Source organism: Quercus robur, chromosome 8 (genome assembly GCF_932294415.1).
Source record: "Quercus robur chromosome 8, dhQueRobu3.1, whole genome shotgun sequence".
Taxonomy (NCBI): Eukaryota; Viridiplantae; Streptophyta; class Magnoliopsida; order Fagales; family Fagaceae; genus Quercus; species Quercus robur.
In genome coordinates this window covers 45,542,540-45,547,794 of record NC_065541.1, presented here as the reverse complement: position 1 = coordinate 45,547,794, position 5,255 = coordinate 45,542,540, and the positions used below count along the sequence as shown (strand labels likewise).

At 35.3% G+C, this 5,255-nt stretch overlaps 1 long non-coding RNA gene across 1 annotated transcript; it reads left to right on the top strand.

Annotated features, from left to right (window-relative positions):
- Positions 1-365: 365 nt before the first annotated feature.
- LOC126695960 (uncharacterized) lies at positions 366-3,903 on the top strand. Its single transcript, XR_007646071.1, has 3 exons — positions 366-1,713; positions 2,612-2,678; positions 3,578-3,903. It is a non-coding gene; the product is annotated as an uncharacterized LOC126695960 (long non-coding RNA).
- Positions 3,904-5,255: the final 1,352 nt, after the last annotated feature.

Here is a 5,255-nt window from a genome sequence, read left to right as displayed (position 1 = left end):
TGCAAGAAGGGTGGCCGGTATGGTAAGGGTTTATTTGTTGAGAGTGAAGAATGTACTGATGATCATTTAAATACCTTTGAGCAAGAAGCTGTTTATGATGCTGAAGAGGAAGAGGAGTATGTGCAGGGGGATGATGGCCCTTTGTTAGTTACAAGAAGGGTGTGTTTCACACCTCGCAAATCTGAAGGCGAGGATTGGCTCCGAAGCAATATCTTTCAAACTACATGTACTATGGGGGGCAAGGTATGTAGACTTGTTATTGATTCTGGAAGCTGTGAGAATGTGGTATCAGAAGAGACTATTCAAAAATTGGGATTAGCAACAGAGAAGCACCCTAACCCTTACAAACTATCTTGGCTCAAACCTACTTATCAGGTATATCTTGGAAGCTTAGAGGCAATCCAACAATCAAACTTGCTTCATGTGGAAGGAACTCTTGAGATATCAACTCCCTCCTCTAGAATGTGTCTCGTGATCTATAAGATCACAGACCTATGAGTCTGTGTGAAGCATCGAGATTGGAGATACTATCTTCGATGCAGAAATTTTTGGCAACCATTTGTTACCTCTGATCTTAATGGATTCACCATTTCCCACTCTCCAAATAGTGCCCAACTCTATGACATGTCTAGCCTACAGCAAACTCTTCCAAGCATAAGATCCTTTATTTGGGTAATCACAATCCATGATAGAGCAGGAAGGGGAAATTTTAGCTTTTAAAACTCTATAAAAAAGAGAATTATTATGGGTTTTAAGCCTCCAAACCTATTTTGCTAGTAGAGAGTCATTAAACATGCTTAATTCCCTAAACCCCATTCCGCCATCGCATTTTGGGAGGCATATTTTTCCCAGCTCATCCAATGGGTTTTCTTTTGTTCTCCTATATATCCCCACCAAAACTTCCTTATCAAAACCTCTATTTCCTTTATCAACCCTTTCGAGAGCTTGAAACAAGACATGGTGTATGTTGGGATTGCCTGAACAACTGCCTCAATGAGGATTTCATGCCCCACCTACAACAATAATTTCTCCTTCCAACCCTTGAGCTTCTTCCAAATTCTTTCTTTTATTATGCTAAAAGATTTCTTCTTTGCTCAACCAATCAATGACGGGAGACCCAAGTATTGTTCAAATCTTTGGACTGATGGGACACCCAAGAAATTTTTGATAGCTTCCTGTGTTTGAGGCAAAATATTAGTGTAACACCCCAACCTAATTTCATAATTAATTTTATGGGTTTATATGCATGTCATTATCTTAATTACTTTTAAGTGCATGAAACTTTGATATTGTGATATTATAGAACATATATGCTCTTTTAAGGTGATGGATATAACTTTATAAAGGTAAGGATATATATATATATATATATATTATTTTTTGTAGAAAAGTGAGTGTGAACTCAAGAAAGTTGAAAAAGTGGGGAAAAAGGGGGTGTGATTTTTCTTCCCTAGTCTTCCACGTATCCCACCCCAATTGTCCGCATCTCTTATCTTCTTTGGCTGCCCCAAAAGTCTTCTCCTTATCCTATTTTCTTGGTTGCATCAGACCAAAAAGTCCAGCCCTCTTTCCCTACTCCTTTTTCTTTGTTTTTGTTTTCTTCTCTCTTTGCTCTTACACGGCAGCCTTCTCTCTCTCACCAAAACAAAATATCCCTCTCTAAAGAAGAAATTAAAGGGTTAACACTAAAATTTCAGTTTCAAATTGTTGGGGGTAAGTAATCAAAACTTCCTTTGTTTATTTCTACTTCTTTATCCTCTATCCTGATTTTAGAGGCTGAACTATGATTCTGTTTTAGTGATTTAAAAGTTTAATGATATTGTGATCAATTGAATGCTTATTAACATATTTTAATATGTATACTATAGATATAAAAATACCCAAATGAAATTAAGACCTATTGCTATTTGTTGATGATTTTGTAAGAATGTGTACTGAAACTGTCTTTGTGACAGATTTGATGTTTACAACAAGAAAAATATGTATTAAATCATATTTTGTTTAGGATGCTAGGAGTAGTTTTTATGAATTCTAAGACACACATGGTTGTTATAGAAGTGGTCTCACAGAATTTGGATGAACATAAAAATAATGGTTTAATTTGTAAGTTGTAAGAAATTCTGTCAGGACAGATTTGACTATACTGTCTTGTGTGATTTTTAGTAAATCATGGGTTTATGCTTTGACTTCTAAATTTTTATGGTATATACTGGACATACAGGGGAGTAGTTCTATAAAATTTCATGACAATTGGGTGTGTGTGGACAGCCCATTTGTATTTTACAAATGGAGTTTACGCTGCTGAAATGAGCAGTGAACAACATATGCTACATCTGACTTTGTGGATTTAATTCTCAAGTTAAGGTGTATGTTTTGAGTTATAATTTAATACACCCATCCTTTAGTATGTTTGGAGCATATATAAATTTTATGAGTTGGTTTCTTTATGGTTCGGGTGCATAATGTGTTTGATGATTGTATCATATGCTTTGGGGAACTTTATGTGATGGGAATTAAGATTTTCTTGAGTTTGAGAGTTAGGTTGTGATTGAGGTATAAGTTTATATATTAAGAAGAGTTTGTCCGTAATAAGTTTTGGTTTTTCATTTAGGTGGTGAGAACGAGAACACAGACACTTGAGCTCCTCTTGTATAATCTCTCGCGCCTTCTGTTTTCAGGTAAGGGACTTGTGACATATGTTTTTGATAAGTATAAAAATTGTTTAGAAAAATATTATGCATTAAAACTTTTAATTAGAGATATTACATATATGCATGATTTAAGTAAAATATGTGTTCATGAGTTATTCAATCTTATATACATAATAATTTTAGCATATTGATACTATTATTTATATCACGAATATAATATTTAAGAATGAAGTGGATATGCTACTGTGGTGAAACAATTATGTAAAAGCAAAGTTATCAGAAAAATATAGTTTTCAGTTATTCCATTGTTATGATCTGAACTCAGCCAGTAGGAGTTATAGTACTGGTATTTCCATGGAAATTCTAATTGGTCATTAAAAGTGGGACTGGCTCTGCTGTACCCGGCCTTGTTAGTAACAGCCAACTTGTGGAGGATGTCAACCTACCCCTATGGTTGAAAGTATGTATTATGATATGATTCCAGAATTACCTGGCATTGTGGGGAATGTTGGATGCCTGGCACTCTGTGCTAGAAGCCTCCCAAAGTAGTGACAAACTTACAATTGAATTAACTAATATGTATTATAAATGAGGTATAAAGCTATTTGAAAATTATAAGAAAAGTATGATAATAAGAAAGGTATATTGAATGTGTTATAAGTCGGATGAAAAGTTATGATAAAGTATTTGATAGTCTGTTCAAAGATAAGATTACTAAATTATATTTCTTTATTATATGAAAGGAAAATGAAGTATTCTCATCTAAAAGCTCTTAAGTTATTTTTAAGAACAATATGAATAGTATAAAGGCTATTTTATCAAATCTGGCATATCCATAAACTATTTGATTTACATGCATTCTTATTAAGGGCCCTTGGAGCTTTAAAACTTTACTGGGCTTCGTAGCTCACCCTATTATATTTCAGTGCACAGGTTCTTCCTGGAAGCAGCAAGAGTATTAGAGGTGACAAGGATTTTGTGTTTTCTCGTTTGTTAGAATGTAGAGTTTTGTTGTATAGCAGTTAGCTGTTTTGTTGTATAGAAGGAATCAAGATGTACTTGATCCTTTGAGCACAGATATAATTCGATACCTTAGCTTGTTGTGAACCCCAATTGTATGTCTTTGGGGTTAGGTTTGTAATAAGAGTTTTGCTAAACGTTTAGCTATGTAATATTTACACGAATACCTTAAGTTTCAGCTAGGTGGTATTTTTCCAAGTTTGAAGGAAATGAAATTTCAAGGTTTCCATCATATTTGTATATTTTGGCTTTTATGCAAGAAAATAAGCAGGAATTCAAAAAACAATTCTTGATAAGCACCTTCAATTTAGGTTGGTTCGTGTTAGTATTGAGGTAAACTTGATATTAACATGCCGGTCATGCACTAAACTTTGAAGTACAGGTTTGGGTCGTGACAATTAGTGCTAAAAAAGATGTTCGCCTTACCCCTATTAATACTTTGACCCGAAGCTTGTTCATAACTGTAGAGGATTGATTGGATTTTAATGCACTCAGATACGAAAGCTCTACAGAAAACTAGGTTGTCATCGGCGAACAACAAATGAGAAATCTGAGGTCCAGCAGGACAAAGAGAGACCATTGATATCACCCTTCCCTTCAGCTTTTCTAAATAGGGCATGAAGACCTTCAATCACTAATAAGAATAAGTATGGTGACAGGGGATCACCCTGGTATAGTCCTCTGATAAGAGAGATAAGGCCGTGTGGTTGACCGTTAAGCATTATCGAGTAAGACACAGATCGGATACATGCAAAAATTAGTTGGATCCATTTTGAATTGAAACCCAATTTTCGCATTATCTATTCAAGGAAATTTCATTCAACTCTATCATAGGCTTTTCTCATATTGAGCTTCAACGCCATGTAACCCATTTTGCCAGACCTTTTTGCCTTCAAGTAGTGGAGTGTTTCATGAGCTATAAATATGTTGTCAGTAATTGGCCTCTCAGAGATGAATGCACTTTGAGTCTCTAAAATTAACTGAGGAAGGAGGGGTTTCAGGGGATTTGCCAACACCTTTGCAATGATTTTATATAGCACATTGCTCAAACTAATAGGTCGAAAATCTGTTACCTTTCTTGGACTCTATATTTTAGGAATAAGAGTGAGATAGGTACGGTTTAGGTCCTTAGGGATTGTACCTAAATTCAAAGCAGATAAGACTGCCTTTGTGACCTCCACTCCCACTTTGTTCTAGAATTTTTTATAAAAAAATGGAGGGAAACCATTTGGTCTTGGGGCCGTGTCTACATCCATTTGTTTTAAAGCAAACTTGGCTTCCTCTAGCTCAAAATGGTCTAAGCAAGTCTTAGTTCATAGCCCTTGAAACCCTTGGTAACTCCCCCTCGATCACTGGCTCAAAGACACTGGGATTTGTTGAAGTAAACAGAGAGGAAAAATAAGAAATTAACATGCTATCGACTTGATTCTCATCTTCAATTCAATCCCCATGCTCATTCTCCAAGCCTGATATAAGATTTCTTTTGTTCCTTTCCGTTGCTAGGCAATGAAAATACTTCGTATTTAAGTCACCATGCTTTAACCAATCAACCTTAGAACGTTGATTCCATATACACTCCTCCAT